This window comes from Octodon degus, unplaced genomic scaffold (assembly GCF_000260255.1).
Source record: "Octodon degus isolate 3935 unplaced genomic scaffold, OctDeg1.0 scaffold00440, whole genome shotgun sequence".
Classification (NCBI taxonomy): Eukaryota; Metazoa; Chordata; class Mammalia; order Rodentia; family Octodontidae; genus Octodon; species Octodon degus.
Genome location: NW_004525016.1, coordinates 200,807 through 216,358, shown reverse-complemented (window position 1 = coordinate 216,358; position 15,552 = coordinate 200,807). Strand labels below are relative to the sequence as shown.

The window sequence follows — 15,552 nt, the reverse complement described above, 5'->3', positions numbered from 1 at the left end:
GTGTATTATTTGTTGAAACTGTACTTTCGATTTGATTTGAAACTGTCTCATTGCTATATGTTTATCAATAAAACTTTGAAAAGAAAAAAAAAGACCTTCCCTAATTTTTACAGGAAGTTTTATTGTTCATCTTTTTTATTTTTTTCTTTGTATGGGGAATTGAACTGAGCAGTTGTGCTTCCCAGATGGGAGTGATGCTGCTGAGGTACGTCTCCAGCCCAGAAATTTCATTGTTTAGATAAATGTCTTCAATTAGTTACAAAAGCATCTGTCATTCTGAAGGGTCACTCGCCAGCTATTAATGTTGATGGTAATGACACATGGAAGCAGTTTTGACATTTCCTAGGTAAATACTGTGCTGTTGAATTTTTGTAACAATATCTTGTTTTATATTAAAGAAAGAGAAATGCTACAGTGCTGCTTGCCTTTATTGCTATAAAAGAGACAGTACTATCCTGATTAGACTACATAAACTGGGGTTTCCCTTGTGAAAGTAATTAAGTAATGTCTACAAGATGGAAAGGGCAAAAGAGTGATAGCAAAACAACTTATAGGTGATTTTATTTGAATGGCATATTAAAGAAATTAGAACATCGCAAATTGGAAAACATAAGAAAATCCTCTAATTTATGATACTGTGTCAATTTTCTTGGTGATTGCCCAGAAAGAAATACAGGGTAGCTAAAACTCTTCTTTTCATAAGTGCTTAGTAATTATACTTTCCCTAAGAACTGAAGAGAGAATCTGCCTTATAGGAAAATGCCATATAAATATAAATTCTACTACATAAATTGTTATTTTTTATTAATTTATTGAGAAGCAAATATCAATGAGACAGTTTCAAAACAGGTTACTAGGACAGTTTCAATAATTAATACATTGCATATTGTTGTCTTCATAGTGGTTATTCATAGTACAAGATGCACACCTGATATCCTGTTCAAACAGTATTAATACAAATCTTTCTATTCATTGAATTAAGAGAAAGTAGCGTAGATGTGTCCTAACTATTTTGTATACACAGATACAAAATGGCCCTTCATTTATATCCCCTTTTTTGTTTAGTTTTGTCAGAGAAGGGTATTCCATCGTATAGCATAAATTATATGACAAAGAATATCATATATATGCAGATTCTCTCTTCCATAGTGGGAATCTTGAGGTAGACACCACATTGCAGACCAATTTTCTTAAGTTGCTTTTACATCTCTTTATTCAATTTTCATTTTTTAAAGGGTTGCAGTGTGCATTCCTACATTAACCTAAGGTAATCACAAACCTGTAATCACAACTACTGACACCTTTTCTAACACATTACAGTAATCAAATGAAGCAGCATTAGAATTGGCTTAAATAAATCTAATGATCTGAATAGCAATTTTCATTTTCAAACTTACAGTTATAAGAAAAGAAATATTCTTTGTTTTATATGGCTTTTTCTTACCAGTGTTATAGATCTTGCCTCTTTATTTACATTGAGTATAACTGCTCTCCTTCCCTATATTTAAATAATTATTAGCAGGCCGGCAGGATAGCTCAGCAGACTAAGCATTTGCTTAGGCAAGTGCAGGGTCCAACATTTCATCCCTGGCACCTCATGCTGCACCAGCCCCACCCCTGAGCGTTCTGAGCTGGCCCTGGAGTCTGGGCGTGGTGGCACACGCCTGTAATCCTGGCATTAGTGAGGCTGAAAACAGGAGAGTCACTATAAGTCTGAGCTGCATAGTAAGACCCTATACACACAAAAAAAAAAGAAACCCTAACTAATTGTTAGAAATTAACCTAAAATTTCTGTTTGTATGGGTTTTTTGCTGTTGAATATGTACAACTTGTAACATGAGTATAGAGTTTCTCTATGTGATTCTTGCATAACTTCCTGGCAAAGTTAATATGTTATCACTTAACAAAATGTAACTACACAGGTGCTTTGTATTTTATATTGCATTTCAGTTTTGTTTGTGGTTCAATACATTGAACATGTAAAGAAATTCCTATTGGTAAAAATATATTAAATATACATATATACATATATACATATATATATATATTACTTATATATTTTGCAGTCTCTTTTGACATCTCTATCTCTATCTCTATCTTCAAGGTACACCCAGGTATCCTTCTCTGTCTTGGTCTTATTCAGGGAGATTTCTGAGCAGCATAAGTACCTGACCAGCAAGCACACAGTCCTGAGTTCAATCCCCAGTGCCATAAAACATCAATAACAAAAAGAATCTATCTCTTTCTTTACAACAAGTAACTGTTTTATTTTCCTTTACTACAGTACTAAAATTCTATCTTTATTTCCATTCTGAGACATAAATGCACAATAAATTAAACACACATCCACAATTCCTTAACTTAGGCTCTGGAGATCACATATATTCAGAATTAAACATAATTCCTTTTAATTTTAGAGCAGCAAATATCAACCATAACCAAATGTCACTTCAAACCTAGCAGGTCTTCAGCACTTATGCATGATAAAACAGTAGTGTTTCTTCCGAGGGAAGCAGCATTGATATCATCCTATTTAACAAGTGTAAATAGCCTCAGGGTAGATCATGATTTGCTGGCAACATAGATGTACAAAATTTTGTCTTCACAATCTGTAGTTAATGACTAAGGGCTAAATTAAAGAATATGTAAAAAATGAGATTTTTGCAAATAAATCACATAAAATCTTAGCAAGTGTGACTTTTGGAAATTTTTAATAAAAGAATATATTGAGAAAATGATGTCAACAATTTGGTCCATGAGGTATGAAAGTCTATAATATGCAAAATAAACCCAGTAAGTAGTTGCTGAATTACTAATAAAAAGAACAATAAATGAAATTTAAATTTCATATCCATTCTTTAAAACATACTATTCTCTAGGTGCACTGAAATATTGTAATTCTTGCACCACATGAAGTAGCAGCTTTTTAAAAACCCATTTTACAGTTCAGAAAACCAGCAAGTTATTTTCCCAACATTATAAAGCACTCTAAGCTTAAGACATGAAATTCATTCCACAAAAAGTGGCTATAGAACCCCCACTTTTAATCAGCATGTTATGAAGTTTCATGGATTTCTGGCAAACAGCGGTATTCAATAAGCATTGGCTCAATGCCTTGAGAGAGTCTAACCTAAAATTACTAAATAAGCAAGGTTGATTTTGGGTGATGAGTTATAACAATATATTTAACAAAAAGAATTTAAAATTAGATTTTCCAAAAATTAACTCTCTAGTAGATACTCTGGTCAAACAAATTATTTAACATATACCAAAAGCATAACTGTCACTTGTAAAGTTGACATCGTAGTCATATTTCCAATCCAGCTTTTTGTGAAGATTGAACATTAAATAATACACTGTATGAATACCCAAATAACTTCACCCACAATTTGGAATTGATTCCTATTTCGTGTGTGTGTGTGTGTGTGTGTGTGTGTGTGTGTGTGTGTGTATTTTTAGGGAAGGGTCTACAGGGTGTTCATGGTCTCACTACTAGATTGGACTCCTAGCGATCTGCCTATTTACAGCCTACCAAGAGCTGGGATTACAGGCACGTGGATTACAGGAGTGCAACACCATGCCAAGTCTCAAATGCTGTCTCAGCACACCCCGGAGGCCGGGCTGGCAAGGCAGGCTGGGGTATCAAACCCCCCACCCCTGAGGATTCCTGTTTCCATTAAACAGCAAGTTTTAGTTGCATCTCTATGTTGGCCTAATGACATCACCTGGTCACTCAAGCTATCAGTCTAGATATTGTGAATGTATTTTAGAGATGTGATTAACCTGTACAATCACTTGAGTCTAAATAAAACCTCTGCTCTACAATGCCACTGACTAACTCCAATCAGATAAGATTAGGAATAGAACTGAAGTTTGCCGAAGAACCTTTTTATGGACCTCAGTTTCAGCTACTGCGCAATGGCCTGCCAGCCCTATAAATTTTAAACTTTTCTACATATGCTTTACATAACAGCATAACACATTGAAAATAGTTTGGAACTAAACATACAGGCAGTTATTTTTTCCTACTATGTTCATTTGTCTGGAAGAAAGATGAATGACAGACTGGCTATATATATTTTCTTAAATTTGATTACTGTTTCCAAAAACAGAGGGAATATTTATTTTTTAACAAATTCACCCTGGTTTCTACTTGTCTTATGTCATTTTTCTAGGAAATCTAAGATTGTTGTCAATTACAAAACACGTATGTTTCAAAGTAGTGAATTGTTTATATTAGAAGTCCTAAACTCGGACCTGGTATGACAAGTATTATAAAGTTTGTGCTTATTTAAAAGGAGCAAATCCTTAACTTGATTTTTAATTCACTGAAATTGAAGAGATTCAAGATCCAGGGTTCTATAAGCACAGTTTTAATTAATCCCTTTTATATAATTATAATTATTATTCCTGTTTCCATTATCAAACTGGAGCCTATCAAAGACCCCTATAGGCAGCTTAACTGCCTCCCGTGTAGTGGTTGGCATGTGACTTTTGCAGGTTGAATATAAACTCTCACTCTCTCCCTTTTCCAAAACACTGAAATCATTCAAATTCAACTATACTCCTATCTGTATGATCTGTCTCTTTGTCTCCCTGTCTGTCTGTCTCTGTCTCTTTTCATTTTATGCCTTATTAATATATCTTTGCCTTGTAATACTTTTAAGGATTGCTTCATAGTTTCTTTTCTTTTTTCTTTCCTTTTGTTTCTTTCATGCTTCTGTTAATGGAACCCAGTGGCTCATGTGTACAGGGCCAACACTCTACCACTAAGACACACTCTGCTTCTTTAAAGGAATTTGGAAAGGAATAGATTTTTAAGGCTCCTCAGAACTCTCATATAGTTTTAATTAATTGTTCTTTTAGAAGCAAATGAATGTATATTCAATAACAATATGCATGAAAAATAGTTTATATATCTTATAAAGCAATTTGGAATGTTAGCTTTTAATGCAGAAGTTTATATGATTCCATTATTCTAATATTTTTATTTGCTTAAATTTATATTTAAAGATCACCAGCCTATAAGGCTCTTAAAGGCAGTTTTAGGAATGTTTAGTTGCAGTCTCTACCTTACACAGAAGTCTATGATTATTTGGGACTCATAGGATCATTATGTTATTATCTCAAATTCAGGGAGTGAAAAAGTAAAGAATCCATTAAAAATCATTAAATTATCTTGCACAGAGAAGTGAAAGAGAATCCTTTTGGGTCATCACATACAGTCATTTTTAAAGTGAAAATATAATATTAATTAAGGTATAGATGTGTTTCTTACTTAAGTAAAAGAAAATATCACCGTTATATTTCTAGAACAGCCATGACAGAGCTTTTGCCTGCCATATGAATAACGGTCACCAAAACTTTAAGCTAAAATAACTAACTCAGAAACTTACAACTAGATAGCTTTGATGTTATGAAAAATTGTGTGAAAATTGTGAAAAAATTCTGCCATGAAATCCACATTTAAAATTCTCCTAATGCATATGGCCTTTCTGTCAGCATGATTTCAGAGCCACGTGAGAGTCAAGTTACAGGATTACAGATTTTAACCCAAGTTTTTAAGGAATGCCCAGGCCAGATAGTATGTGATAGAATTTTCAGAGGTCTTGACAGTTGGCTCTGAGAATGCAACACATGAATCTGTGGAGTGAGGAAGAGGCTGCATTATAGACGCCAGGAATTTAGAAGTGAACACAAAACATTTGCCAAGGAAAATTGAAGGTTGTGCGTAAAGACAGTAAGAGCTTGAGTATATCTGGGCAGGAACCAGCAACACCCAGCTGGTTCAGTTCTCCAAGCCCTTTGTGATCACATCTTACCACTGCATGCTCTAAATGACAGGGATGGACCTGCAGAAATTAATGTTTCTTTTTTGGGTTTGATCTTGCTTTGATCTGATTCCATTCTATTCTCTTTCTACTCTCTTTTAGAGTGGAACTGTCTACTCTTTGTCATTGTATCTTGGGAGCTGATAACTGGTTTCTAGATTTTACAGGGGTCCACAGCTAAGAGTTCACTATGGCTCTCTTAAAAATATAGACTTGGACTTTTGAAAATTGTGGGGCTGTTGAGAGTTTGCGAAAGGAATTAGTTTATTATGGGGTTGTACAAAGGATAGTTACATTGTGGTAGATGGAATTATGAACTAGTTCTTGTCTTTTTATTTGGACTTCAATATGATTTAAGGAAATTACTTTGTTGTCAAGTTGACAAGGATTAGATTGTAACAGCTAAACTTAATAGCACAGGTCACTAGATTGAGAGATACCTAGATTAGTAATGTAGGCCTCTCAGTGTGTCTAGATTCGTAATAAGAGAGTGGTCTTGGGGATTATAACTAGTTCTCTCTGGTTGTCTTACCCTGCTCAGTGCTTCTTGAATTACATAAGTTGATCAGTTTGGAGGATGCCAATCACAGATGAGAACACCTGAAATTATGAGCCCAAATAAAACCCTCCTCTTTAAATTGTGTATGTCATGTATTTTGTGCCAAAACTGGTACATCTAACAAAAGCATTGTATAAAATTGAAATTCATTTAAGTCCCATGTTATGATATGTAACAATTTGGTAGTTTTTATTTTCCAACTATATTATAAGCCTGATCATGAAGCTACTTTGGGATGTATCAATATAAAAACTCAAAAATTAAGAAATATATTATAAAAATAATTTCTTCAATATTATCATTAAATGGATGATTATACTTATATTAAAAAACTTAAAGATTTTTTGTTGCCTTGAAAACTGTGGAATTTAGAAGCATTAAGGAATCCTGTTCCACTACTTTAATGATAATAATTCTATATTAAAATTCCATAAGATATAATTCAATCCAAGTATTTATTCTAGTTATCAAACATGCCCACATAATTATGGAAGAAAATCAATAAACATATTTCCTTCATAATGATACAGTACATCATCCCATAAATATGTTTTAAGTGATCAAAAAGTGTGATAAAATTCATAATGTATCACAATAAAATACTTATTCAATATAAAATGCTTTAGTAAATTGCATAATTAATAGAAATTTGACACAAGCAAATAGAAATGTGACAATGCACTTAGTAACACTTCTCATGAGGAAAAATATGCAAGATAAGAATGTAGGTGGAATTACGTGAGAAATTTTTAAAATATACTTTTCTGTATTTTAGTTATGCCATTACTTATAGCAAAATATACTTAAATCACCCTGCATAATTATATTTTTTAAGGTTTTTTTTAATTGCAGCAGAGAATTTGAAGGGGAAAAGCTAGAAAGGAAAGGTATACCAGAAGACATAATGAAATAAAAGAGAGAAATAAAATAATTATGTACAGTCGTTCAATCACTTAAGAACATTATTTTAGGCTCAATTATTGAATATTTTTTCTTCATCCAATAGATTAAAATATATTTTATTAATAAATACCCAAGATCTACTAGGGTACAAATCTGGTCAAATCTACAGTGGAAACCAGAAAATTCTGTTAAAAAATGATACTCCACTTTGAATCTAGGACTTAGGAAGAGAATAAAATGAAATAATCTAATATCCAGACTTCACTGAGATATTTGAATTGGCTTTTGAAGAAAGAAGATGGAAGCTAAAGATCTGGGTGAATCAGTGATATTCTTCAAAGAATATGATGCACACAATTATTAAGAAATGGTGGACTGTTTAGAGATACACCTGAACAACAGGAGCTCTTGAGTTTAACCTAATCCTTCAATATTTATTTAAGTAATATATAGAGTACACATTTAATTTATTTTTAACATGTATTTTGTAAAGAGTCTCACTATGCAGCTTGGACTCATAGTGATCCTTCTGTTTTCCGCCTCCCCAACTCTGGGATTATAGGGGTGTATAACTATGTCCAGTCTTGGTGGCCAGCTCAATGCACCTGGGGTGGGTTCAGCAAGGCATGTGGTACAGGTATTGAACCTCAGTCCCTGTGCTTGCTTAAGCAGACACTTAGTCATAATTCCATTATATTAATTCCATTATATTTTCTCTATTTGGAGATTTAATACACTTTAATACACTTTAAGGGAATGTGTGCATATCAAGTTGACAAGAGTAAACTTGTTATAGTTGATCTTGAATGTCAAATTTATTAGTTTGAGAACTGCCTCGAACATCAGCAATGCATATTTCTGGTTTTCCTAGCCAGGCGATAAGGTCCGGTCCTTGAGTACTACACCTAAGCACTGGCCTTCTATTTTCTAGCTATTCCTTTGTATTTGTATCTTGGCCACTTTAAGGTGTACAGCTTTCTTTATCATACCCTCTTCCTTAGAGTCAGAAAACTATGGGCTAAAACCTATGAAATCATAAGCCAAATGAACTTCTCCATTAAGTTGTGTATTTCAAGCATTGTTTTCTAGCAACAACTACAAAATGCCACCAATACAAAGAGGCTAAAGTAACTGTGTTGTACAAGTACTACAGCAGCTCGGTGATCACCTACATCTAGATTTGTGAAATTTACCTCTAATATGATGAAAATGGCACTATATTCCTGTGAACTCCCGATCAAAATCAGATAATTCCAAAAGAACACAGAAAAAAAAAAAAAAAAAACACTCATGAGAAACATATGCTCCCAAGTATCTCACTTGGCTCTTCTTAACTGTCAAGGTCATCAAAATTCAGCAAGGTTTGGAAGTGGTCACATCCACATACTTTCTTTTTCCTCTTTTATTTCAATCACATTCTTCAATTTTATTTCCTATAAATATTATACTCACAATTTTGATTATACTAGTATATTGGCAAATCTTCATACATACATATAAAACCATTATTAAAACAGAATTTCTCTTTTAGCTATTAATCTCCTCATTAAGTATAATTTGTTAGGAGTATTGCTGTCATTATAATCATTCTTCCAGTTGCTAGAGGTGGATTATTTCGTCTAAGCCGATTAAATCTAATAACATTTACCTTATTATATTTCATTGTCATATCTAAATATTTTATTTTCAATTTAAACCAAATATGTTTGGCTAGAGGATCATTTTCAAATCATTTATGTAGAATAAATATCCCATAAACATGCAAATCAAACATATTAGCATTCAGTATTATAAAAATGTCAGGAATGAAGTCCAGTACTATTGATGAATCAAAGGTTTATAAAAATCAACAACAAAAGGATTTGTATTAATTTGATACTAAGAAGGTGACTAAGTTCAACAAGCAACTTTAGCTTTAAATATTCTGCCCATATACTGACATAAACATTTGTATTGGTGAGCCTTAAATTTCTCCACTAGAAACAGTAGGCCACTCAATGTGAGGCAAGCATTACACTTCCATAGTACATCAATGACTAATATTCTTAGATGTAAATGGTAGAAAAAATTGGTTCAATCAAATCAAAGTTTAAAAATAATTAAGTACATAGTGGTACAGAGGTGTATTGACAAGGATCTTCACTGTCATCAGAGGTCTTACACAGTAAGACAGTAAGGCAGGAAGTAAAACTCACCAGATAAGTTTCCCAGTATATTTGTACTACATAGCACATCAATAGTTATTAGTACAATTCCATTTGTACTTGCATAGAAGCTTGCTACAGTGATTATTTTGTCCTATAAAAGATATGTCATTGAGTTAACTTGACAGTGTCCTCATAAAAACACAAAGTAATTGATTTTTGATTTGAATAAGATAGACAGACAGACAGACAGACAGAGAGACAGACAGACAGACAGACAGATACTTGTATACATGTTCTCTGACAGAATAGCTTTAATATTTAGGATAGATTTACAACAATTTGGTTTATTTTCAAGTTGAATCGGCTACATGTTAATGTTACCTGTTTGCTGTTATTAATCAATTGAGAAAACACTAATAATGTAGTTAATGCTCTATATAAATTATCGGAAGGGATCTTTTTACTTAACAATTACTTATAAATTTGGAGACACTGGTAAGATTAATAGTGTCCTTTATTAAGTTACATTCTATGGCAAAAGTAGTTTGTACTGTGTGTGTATATCTTGCTTTATGCTTTCACTAATCCTAAAAGAGAAATAGCATTTTTCCTGTGTATCATCTAAATGGAATAGATTAATATGGTGAGCTAGATGTTTCAAATTTTCATAATGGAACATAATGAAACATAATGTACATAATCCCAGTCTATGTGTCTGAAAAATCTAAAAATTAAATGAATATAAATTCTCCCAAAAATAAAGCCTAGGGAAGTTTCTGTTTTCTTGACTTCAAAGGATTAATTTCTATTTTCTGTATGTTTTCTGTATAGGTAGTTTTATGACCTATGAACAAGGTTCTATAAAAAATTTATCAATAAAAAGAAAAAATATATCATCGGCAAAAATGGGAGTAAATCTTTAAAAAATTAAAATGAAACCATGGCTTTCTGCAAAAGTAGATTCTTTCAGAAAAGCAGTAATTGGGGTGGATTTACTTATTTTAACACAGAATGTGATCCATGTCTAGAAACTCCCTATAAAAATGATTACATCTTGTCATGCCTGAAGGTTAAATATTGTCAACAATTCTGTTTTATTTTTCAAGATATTGTTTTCTCCTGGCATTTGAAGATAATAAAAAAGTTAATAGAAAATACAGTTTTACTCACTTCACTCAAGTTTACAATAAATAATTCAAAATGAATCCACATGGCATATTCTGTTGGCAACATAATAATCCAGAGATAAACTGTCAATTCATGGGGAAACAGATACATTATGGAGTGTTTAATTTCAATAAAAATGAAAGTGTGCCAGATGCTATAAGGCAGACAAGGTTTCCAAAGACCAGTGGAGGAGAGAAACTGTGTACTGATTTCCCTTGACAGGCCACGTTTTAGCTTCTGAACATTTCACAAGAATTATGATTTGCAGGGTAGGACCATCCTGGAAAAACTCCAGAAATACATGCATTGCAAGGCATTATAAATAAGTTATGACTAAATATTAGACAAAGAGATCTTTCTAGGAGGTATACAACCCACAGAGGCAAACATTTGAAAGAGCACAACTTTTTGTGTCTTAAAGTGGAAGTTTTTAATAAAGGGTAAGTTCAAAATACATATTTTGTAGAGGAATATTTTACATAATGAATTTTTTTTCAAATTTCTTTGAATACATTCCCAACTATATTTTTATTTCCTTCCAAAAATCTACATAAGGCCAGTGAGACAGCTCAGCAGACTAAAATACCTACTTAGGAAAGCTTAGGCAAAGCACAGTGACCACAGTTTAATCCCAGGCACCACATGCCTTGCCAGTACGGTGGGCTGTGTTGGCCAGAGTCCAGGCAGAGTGGCCCACGCCTGTAATCCCAGCGCCAGGGAGGATGAAAGCAGGGGTCCGAGTTTCATAGTAAGACCCTATAACAACCAAATGCATTTAAAAAAATAAAAAGCTACAAAAACACAAACATAAGCATTTTAAATAAAATCAATACCTTACATGAATTAAGCAGAGAAAACAACTTCTTTCAGTTTAATTGGATATATATATACATATATATGTTATATATATGCCTTAAATAGTAGTTATTGATTATTGTCATGTGAAGTAATAATAGTGGAAATCTTTAAGGATGAAAATATGTTAAACTATAAATAAGAATATATAAGAATATTATATATATATATATATATATATATATATATATATATATATATATATATGTTCAGTGGGAAATATTTGCCGAGAAGAGGACATCTGTAACAAAGTCTATAAAATATTAGTCCTTGGATTGAGAGAGCGATGGCTATCTGTACTGTATATAAGGAGCATGTACTGTTATATAAAGACATGTACTGTTATAAGGACCACTGCATATGTCCTATTACATATGTAAGTTGAAGACTGTGCACATTGATAACACCAAATGGAATATCTTCAGTTTAAGTAGAAAAGAGTCACCATGGGCACATTTTGAAAAATTTGGCCAACAGTTTTCACCTCAACCAGAAGCCTAAAAAAGGTAGAGAAATTCTCAGTTTTTAAAAGCAAAATACTGTTTACTACAACCTGAAACTTTTATGCTTAAATGTCTATGACGTGGGCAGCCAAGATATTGGAGCAGCTCACGGGCCAGAATCCTGTGTTTTCTAAAGCTAGATACACTGTCAGGTCCTTTGGCATCAGGAGAAATGAGAAGATAGCCGTCCAGGGGCGAGGCAGAGGAAATCCTGGAGAAAGGCCTAAAGGTGCGAAAGTATGAATTAAGTAACTTCTCCGATACTTTGGTTTTGGAATCCAGGAACGTATCGATCAGGGCATGAAATATGACCCAAGCATTGGTAGCTACAGCCTGGACTTCTATGTGGTGCTGGGTAGGCCAGGTTTCAGCATCACAGACAAAAAGCACAGGACAGGCCGCACTGGGGCCAAACACAGAACCAGCGAAGAGGAGGCCATGCACTGGTTCCAGCAGAAGTACGATGGGATCATCCTTCCTGGCAAATAAATTCCCATTTTTGGGGGTCAGAAGGCCAATAAAATGTTTTCAGTGAAAAAAAGGAAAAAAAAAAGAAATTTAGAGATTTTGGATGATCAAAACAGAAATAATCCACACAGTTTTAAATTTAAATGCTGACCCAGGGCTAGCACAGCATGTGGTACTGGAGATCACTCCAGCTCCTTGTGCTTACCAGACAGGTGCTTAGACCACAGAGCTATCTCCACAGCCCTAGACAAGATTTAATGTCAACACTCCTCAAACTCTTCAGTGAAATAAAAAAGGAAATAATTCACTCTAATTCATTTCTGGTGGAGAATATTACCCTGATACAAAAACTAGAGAAAGACCCAACCAAAAAAAGCCTTGAAAACAATCAAAATGCCCAACAACTGCAGAATGGATAAAAGGAGGTCATATTTTATGCAATGGAGTATTATTCAGCAATAAGGAAGGATAAACTTCCTTAAGGAGTTTATAAACTTCCTTATCCTAAGGAAGGATAAACTTTTATGGGTTAATGGATACAACTAGAGGCTATGCTCATAAGAAATAAATCAGACCCATATGTGTAAATGTCATATTTTCTCCCTAATGTAAGAACCTGAATAAGCAAATAAAATCTGAATGTTACAACAGATATAGTAAAAGGGAAAGAAGATTCTCAGAAGGAATATACACTAGGGACAAGGGACATGAGTAAAGAAAGGGAAAAAAAAGGAAAGGGAAAAAGATAGCTAAAATGATTATACTACTAATTTCTATTGTTTTTGTGAAGGGTGCAGTTAATGCCTAACATTTTTATTTTGACCACTTTTACACACTTAGGTCTAGTAATTTGAGGAACTGCATTGAAAGCAAAAGTGTGTAATATACAAACCACTGTTGAATACTTAGCATCTTGTTTTTCTTAGTTCTGAATTTCTGTATAATTTGTAATGTCATACCTATTCCTTTATTCTCTTTAAAAGACAAAAGTAGATGTACAGTCCTATCAATCACAAAACCTTAAAATAAGGAAAGTACAGACATCTGGAAAAGCTTTAGATGAATACAGATTACTTAAAAAATTATCTGAGAGGAAGATTCAGTGCAATCTACAGTTCTTTTCCTGTGAGCTGAAAAATCAGTATTTATGTTCTCTCCTTTGGAAATAGAAATCTAACCAAAAGGGAGACCAAGTAGAAGGTCATAATTGAAAAACCAGGTCATTGAGACTTGCTCATAAGCTGAGCTATAGATGATGAACAATGGAAGAAAGGAAAATATAGGTAACTTATGATGATTATTTTCTTTTTATGATGCAGATAAAAACAAAAATAATAAAAAATAAAAATTCAGCTATTAGTCTCCAAATAGTATTAATATAATTCTTCATTTGTGTAACAAACACCCTTTAGATTTCTCACTAAATGTAAAAAAGAAACCACAAATGTAAAAGTTTTACTTTGCACAAAGTAAAACTAAAATGCATGAATAAAGAGGAAAATATACAAATAAAATGTACAATATTAAATATAATTTTAAGTTATAAAAGTATACACATGTTAGAGAAGGAGAGTAACAGAAAATGCTTACCAGGCAAGTTTAATCCTGGGATTTATGTGTTGCAGAGTGATTTAAGCATCTATAATATTAATGATCAAGGAAAATTATGCTACATTGAGAGAAATTATGGTACTCAAGAATCATATTAAACCATATTAAACCATTATCATTAGCTTACTTAATTTCAGCAACTAAGAAAGATCTTCTCAGAGTCTAGAAATGCAGTCATATAATACGTTGGGGCTGACTACAGGAAACTCCATTTATACTTATTTTTTCACAGATACTCCCATTTGTGTTAGATTTTATTATTACTCTAACCCTAAAAGAGATACCCTCCTAAAGATTCATAGTGTGCCAGCAAAAGCTCGTAGATCGCTGGTAGCAAAAGGACTGACTGCTAACTGTGGCTATCTGAATTTTTGTAAAGTAGAAAAAATATTCTTTTTTTGGAGAAAAGAAAGCCTCTTTAAGAAATGTTGCTGGGAAAACTGCATATCCATGGATAGAACACTGAGACTAGATCTCTCTCATCCCATATGAAAATCAGCTCAGAATAGGTTAATGGTTAAATAGGACATAAGAAATTTGCCTTATGAATAAAGGTTTTAAATCATGAAAAGAGAACTAATATAATCTCAACAGCTAAAAGAAGAAAATGAGAAGAAAGAAGGAAAGGAAGGAAGGAAGGAAAGATGGAAGGAAGAAAAAGAAAGAAAGGAAGAATGAAAGAAATAGATACTTTTTGGGAAAAGAACTACAAATGGTCCTTAATTTATGAAAAAAAAAAGTTCAAAACCTCTAGCTATCAGGGAGAAGGCAAATCAAAATGACACTGCAGTTCCATCTCACCCCAGTCCGAATGACTATTATCAAGAATACAAAGGATGAGAATGTTGGTGAGAGTAGAGAGACGGGACAGTGTGTGTCGATGAATATGGGATGAAGAACCCTTCTATATATTTGGTAGAATGTAAGTTAGTACAGCCACCATGGAAACCAGTAAGTAGTTTTCACAAAAATTAAAGATCATGTTATGGCACTCCTCAGTATAATCCTGACAGAATTAAAGTCAGTAAAGTAGAGAAAGACTTTCAAGGGCATATTTGTCATGACATAGTGTATAGTAGTCAAAGCTGTGTGCCATGAGAAAGAAAAGAGCCATCCAGATAACTCAGAGGACTAAAGTGCCTGCTTACACAGAGTGCAGAGTGCAGGGACTGGGATTCGATCCCTGGCACCACATGCCGTGCCGGCCCCACCCCTGAGGTGCACTCAGGCTGCGACTGAAACTGGGAGTCACGGCATAGGACTGCAATCTCAGCACTTGGGAGGCTGAAAACAGGAGATTCAGTAAGAGTCTAATCTGTGTAGTGGGACCCTATAGACCTTGTACTAAATACATTAAAAAAGAAAGGTTAAAGAAAATGTGACATAAAAGCACATAAAGCATGAATATAGCAATAAAGACCAAAATCATGTTATTTTCAAGAAAATGAGTAGAGTTAGGGATGTTATGGCAAATGAAATAAATGAGACTCAAAATGTCAAGTACTTAT

General features: G+C 33.4%; 1 pseudogene; it reads left to right on the top strand.

Moving 5' to 3' along the window:
* The window catches only part of LOC101580752, a 42,931-nt pseudogene extending 30,477 nt beyond the window's left edge, over positions 1-12,454 (top strand).
* The last annotated feature ends 3,098 nt before the right edge of the window (positions 12,455-15,552 follow it).